This window comes from Chelonia mydas, chromosome 1, assembly GCF_015237465.2.
Source record: "Chelonia mydas isolate rCheMyd1 chromosome 1, rCheMyd1.pri.v2, whole genome shotgun sequence".
NCBI lineage: Eukaryota > Metazoa > Chordata > Testudines > Cheloniidae > Chelonia > Chelonia mydas.
Window position 1 is genome coordinate 112,550,473 of NC_057849.1, and position 6,000 is coordinate 112,556,472.

The 6,000-nt window shown below is 42.0% G+C and overlaps 1 long non-coding RNA gene across 1 annotated transcript in view; it reads left to right on the forward strand.

Annotated features, from left to right (window-relative positions):
* LOC122463873 overlaps positions 1 to 4,907 on the forward strand; it is a 29,923-nt gene extending 25,016 nt beyond the window's left edge. The window contains exons 3-4 of the long non-coding RNA XR_006287555.1: positions 1,407 to 1,508; positions 3,917 to 4,907. This is a non-coding gene — a long non-coding RNA (uncharacterized LOC122463873). The remainder of the gene's footprint in view (positions 1 to 1,406; positions 1,509 to 3,916) is intronic.
* The last annotated feature ends 1,093 nt before the right edge of the window (positions 4,908 to 6,000 follow it).

Here is a 6,000-nt window from a genome sequence, read left to right on the forward strand (position 1 = left end):
AGAAACTGGCTCCCTGGGCTGCACTAAGGAGGTGGGAGGGGAACTAAACCATCATGGAAGAGTGCCTCAGTGAAGGGAATGACTGAAGGGAGGGGAATCTCAAGCGCTGAAAATGTAATGTGGGCACTCGGGCAAAGAGGGTAAACCAGGAGGGGGGCAAACAGCAAGGGATAGGAATAAAGCACAGGGGGGTGCAGAACAAGTATGCCACAAGCAAGGAACAAAAAAAAGGGTGGGCTCAAAAGCAATCAAGCTGAAAAAGGGGGAAAAGGGGCTGGCAACAATGGGGCAAGGGTGGGGCAAACCAATCAATGACCAACAAAGGAAGAGGCCCTGCAGAAAACAGGGCAGGGCCAATTGGAGTGAACATGGTGGCTAGAAGTGGGGGCAGGCAGCAAAGGGGAAGGGGGCAAACAGCTGCAAGGACCAGGCAGTGGGCAAGGCAGAGGGGAAAGCAGCAGGGGAGGGGAGATGCGCACCCCCAGGCACCCAAAAAACAAGTGCCTGCTTGCTGCTGCTACTGGCCCAAGATGGAAACAAGGACAAAGCAAACTGCTGGGCTGGGGAGCAGAGAACAGAGCCAGATAGTAATTGGAAAGGTGGAGGGGGTAGGGGTGGTAGTAGGGGAACAGACGGACGAGGGGAGAGCTCCACGCCACTCCCCCTGCTCTCCACAACAACACTACCTACCACCACAGAAGCAAAGATGTTACAAACCCCCTCCACAAAGCAAGGCCTCCTCCACTCCCTCCTTAGCTGCAGCAGCAGCAACCCAGCTAGGGGAGGCCCCAAAAGTGATGGGGAAAAGCGGAGCCTCAATTTCCCTCTGGGGGGTCAAGCCAGCAGCGTCCTCCCTGCAGCAACCAGGGGGGCAACCAGCCAGCAGGACAGCTACAAGAGGGTGGTCTGGAAGGCAGGGATATTAGCCCCAGGATAAGCAGGTTCCTTTTCCCCTGATAATTGAACAGGGGTTACTCCAGGTTAAGGAGTAACCAGTAGCAGGTTGAAGTAAGGGAAGCTGTAAATACAGGCATGGGGAATTCAAACCCCTGGGACAATACTTGAAATGGTGATATCTGAGCTAATGAAGATGACATTTTGGGAGCTAAGGAACTGATTGTGGGGGGCGGGGGGGAGGCTAACTCTGCAGAGGCTGGAGGGAATTAAGGAGTTGAATGCTCTAAAAATATTGGAGGCAAAGAAATGATTTAAATCAGATTGTTTAACTATGAACAATTTCATCAAATTTACTAAAGAACATCAGGGGCAGTTAAATTCCAATAGAAAACCCTTAATGTATGAAAGGGAATGTATGCTATGTACAGCTCTGTAAAATAATTAAAGCTGTGCAATGGATGTTAAGAACCTAAACCAACACTCCTGGTTTGTAAAATCCTGTTTTGTAGGTTTGACGAATTGGTTTTGTTTTGTTTGTAAATAATGCCACTGAAAATCCATTTGAATCTTTCAAAGTTGCAAAACTGACAGATGCTTTTTGCCAGACACGGGTAAGTAGTGTTGTTTAGTTATGGTATTTAGCATTTAACTCTTAAACTTTATAAAGCATTGTGGTACTTTAATATGTTCTTAAAGACCGAAGTCATGGATGTTAATAACAGGCAGTCAAGAGCTGCAGTAATGATATTTAAAAAGGAAAGACAGTGCCCTCTGGAGGAACAGCAGTGGTAAGATGCACAAAGAATCAAGGTTAGAAACACTGAGTTTTGGGTCTCTAAGTAATCTGACTGCACTGTCCCTTTAATAAAAGTACATGTACTCTGAGCACAGAAAAAGGCATTATAGTAATAATGCTTCTCATTACATCATTCTCAATAATGCTATTACCTGTGTGTAAAAAAACAAACAAACAAAAAAACTGTTTTTGCTGTGCTAAACTTTATTACAAACCTGGTCTGCTATATAAAAAGGAAAACTGAGGTACATCACCTCATAACTGCACAGTGGGATAATTCACCCTAAACGTTTAAAAGGTGGAAGCCATTGAAACATGGCCTACCCATAGAACAAAAACACAGAAAAGTATGGGGGTAATTCCCATATTTTGACTGCAATCAGCAAGGAAATTTTTTTTAAAGTATTTTAAGCAATAATCTGGGGGGGGGTAAGAAGTTTTCTTGTCTTTTAGAATTTCGGGGGGGGGGGGGGGGGAATGGTACCAGCTGAGGAGCAAGTCAGAATACCATGGATCTACTGTTGCGACAGTATCGTGTGTTGTGGCTTGTCTTGTTGCTAGCATTGGGTGTGTGTGGCGGGGCGGGGGGTGTATTAGGGGAAAAAATGATTAACACACATTTTAACCACAAAATAAAATTACCAAGAAAAAGAATGGTATGTGAAAACATTGGTTACTGGAAAAAAAAATCAGTAATAATTGGAAAATCTTCATCAACTTCCAGCCTCCACGCACAGCTAAATGTATCTGGGTCTAGTAATCGGGAGAGGGCAGGCAAGTAGACTAGCAAAAAGGCACTGCTAGAAATACCAGCCGCCACAGATGTATTCCCCTTGCACGTCTTGTTGGATGGATTCAATTTCCTGCGGCCACATGGTTACAAGTATCCTGAGATTACACTTCCTTTATGGAAACTGTTTAAAGAAAAAGACTCAATGGGAATGGGGGCCGGAACAGGATTCCACCCTAAGTACTTTAAGGCAAAAAGCAGCCACAGCTCCAGCTTTACACTTTCCTGACGAGTCAAGGCCATTTATTCTCCGTCTGGCTGCTAATGACATAGCAATAGCAGCTACTCTACTGCAAAATAATGAAAAAGGAAAGCTGGTGCCAGTAGCCTATGAACCAAGAAAACTACAAGGCGCAGAATTAAATTTTGGTCCTTTGTGAACATGAATGTCTAGCAGTTGTCTGGGCAGTACAATCCTTTGAATCACTCACAGCACAGCGCCCATTACTATTCAAAGTACCCACATTCCCCTTAAATATATTTTGTCAGGCAAACTGATGGGAGATGAGGTTTCTAATACCACATGGCCCAGTGGACCCTCATTCTAGTTAACAGAGGAATCGCTACTGAAACAGTGTCCAAACCAGACATGCTGATGCATGCTTTAATTAAAAAAGGAAATAAATATGAGTGCCCAGAGATCACTCTGGAACAGAAGATTGCTTTAGTGCCAAGGAAAAACACGTTTGGTTTACAGATGGGAGTTCAATGGTAATCAAAGGGAAAAGATTAATTAAATATACTGCTATTAACCTAGAGGAGGAGGTTATTCAGGGACATTTGGCCTATGGGTCAGCACAGCATGCTGAACTTCACGCTATATACCAAGTTTTAAAACTGTATGAAGGCTCCCCTCCACTCCCCCCCCCCCCCCCGGACCTGTGTATATTTATGCCGATAGTGATTTTGTGTGAAAGGGATATAGTTTTGGATGTATGACTGCCAAAGAAATGGGTGGAAAGCAGCTGATGGAAAGGATACAGAAGTGGTATGCAGGTATGGGACTCCCAAGGTTGTAGATGCAGACAATGGGGGTGCATTTGTGGGGGAAATCTTTACGTTACTCCAACATGCTACTGGGATGAATTGGATAATAGCACCACCAAAGTATACTATGATGGAAAGAATTGTTTGTATTAGTGGATTGGAGAAAATTGTGTGGCAGGAAAAGGATACTCAAAGGCCACCTGTACAACAATGTATGTGCAATGTAACAATATTGCAAACCCCCACCATGACTTACTATTTTCCGGTTCATGAAAATAGGGATGTTAACCTAGCAGATGCCAATAATGCCCTAAGTTTTAATTTTATTTTGTGGGTTAATTGGACCACCTCATACCAATGGCTAGCAGGGAATAAGCAAATTAGTCAATTAACTGCAGCAACCCAGACAAAAGTACTAACACGAAGTCTGTCTATTTTTCACCAAGGAACTGAAATTCTAAAAGTATCCACACAAGCTCAACAAATGATGGTGCACCACTGGTATGACATTTTTAGAGGCTGGTCCCCCCTTGTGGACATCAGTTTTTTAAATATTATGATTCATCCCATAATTATTTTCTTTGTACTGATGGGAATAATGTTTGTAATGTGTTTTATGTGCTGTTGGATAAAGAGACTGTACCTCAAGTTAAAACCACAAGCCCAAATTGCTTCACAATACATTGCCTTAAAGCAATTACACAAGATGTGACCCATTTAATATATTGATATTAAAGGGTCAAAAGGGGAACAATGTAGGCCAAAAGCCTAATGGGAAGAAATTGTCTCAAGTAAATTATACTCCATTTTGCTTGTTTAGCTTTATACTCCATTTTGCTAGCCCTGAATTGTAAGAAGAAATTGTTTTAAGTTTATTCTTTGCTGATTTGTGTTAATGATCCTTCTTAAGGATAAAGTGTTATGGCTGTAATTATTGCCTTACATACTGTTTGGTATGTGAGTGGAGAATGTATGGTAATTAACTGAGAAAAGACAGCTGGGCCAGAGGTCAGGAAGGGAGTGGAGGAGTTGAGAGGCACCAACTTTATCAATCACCTGGATGGCAGATTGACAACCCTAAAGCAAAGGCATACACCCCAAAGACCAGACAAAGAGTGGAGCCAGAGGGATGAGATAAGAAGCAGCTGTGGATAACTCCTAGTAACAACCCAAATCTTGATTGAAGCAACCTTGACTACCTAGTGATTAACAGCTCCCGTGTGACACAGAAAGGTCCAGAGCCTTGTATGGGAACTTATTACTATAAAAGAAGAGTGTATTGCCATGGGACTTTGGGTTCGTTCTGCATCAACATTGGAGATTCGAATGTGTTCGACAGAGGCCCAGCTCCCCTCCCTCATGTGCAGTTTCAGCTGGCCACTAGAACTGACTGAGCAACACTAAGGACTGGTAACTATAAAATCCAGCTGCAGAACCTTTTGGGGGGTGTGTGTGTGTGTGTGTGTGAATGGAACCATATGTTGATTTTAATGCTTAAATTGTACTCTCAATAAACACAGCATATTGCCTTATCTCCTTTAAAGAAAGATTCCGTGTGCTTCTAATATGCATAACAAAAGCACCCATCACCTTTGAAAACATCTCCATTTTTTTGTAAATTCTCCATTGTTCCTGGGATGCACCCTTTTTTGCTTCATGCACTTCAGCTTTAAATTTCTGATGCTGTAACCCTCACTGGATTCACTTGGGACAGGGTTCCACAACTCACCTTGGGGCTGTATAGTAATCTGTAATGGTTTCTCTTCCTCCTGTGGAACTGTGCTTCTAGGGCCATACGTGGAAAGAGGTTGGCTGCCCTGAGCCACACTGCCCTTAAAGGGGACGGATCACCTCGTTATCTACTATACATATTATTTGTGGAACCTGGTTTTAATATGCAAAATTATGCAGTTGATACAGGCTGTCAGTTTTATTCAGAGAACCATCAGGCTTGTTAAATGCTCTTCCAAAAGAATGGATATGTTAGAATAAAGAAGAATGACAATTGTAACCATTCAAAATGTGAGCCAACCTGGTCCAGATCTTCATCCCATTAAAGTCCATGAAAATTTTGCTTTTGACTTCAATGAAAGTAAGTTTAAGACATTGGCTCCATGCAAACCAAGTAGATTATCAATCCTATGTGTAAGAAAATCTGATGCTAAAATGAATGTATTTTAGATTAACCTAAGGAGTAAAGGAATTTCCTAATATTGCTGGGAAGATCCTGATTAAAAGCCAACTGCTGATTTGAGATGAGCATTAAAACATGACACCATGCAATTTTTGCCATAACTGAGCACCAAAATGTTAACCAATTACCATGTTTTCTAAAACTTACTCCAGCTAACATTGTCATTCCAAAACCATTTGCTTTAAGCATGTCTCCTTAAACCCATTCAATTATACAGTGCATTTTTAACAAATATAAATGCATTCTAGTACAATAATTCTATTTTAGATATTTTATTCTGAATTTGATTAGTACAATTAACGTTTCCAAAGGATTTGGAATCAAAGGTTAATTGTC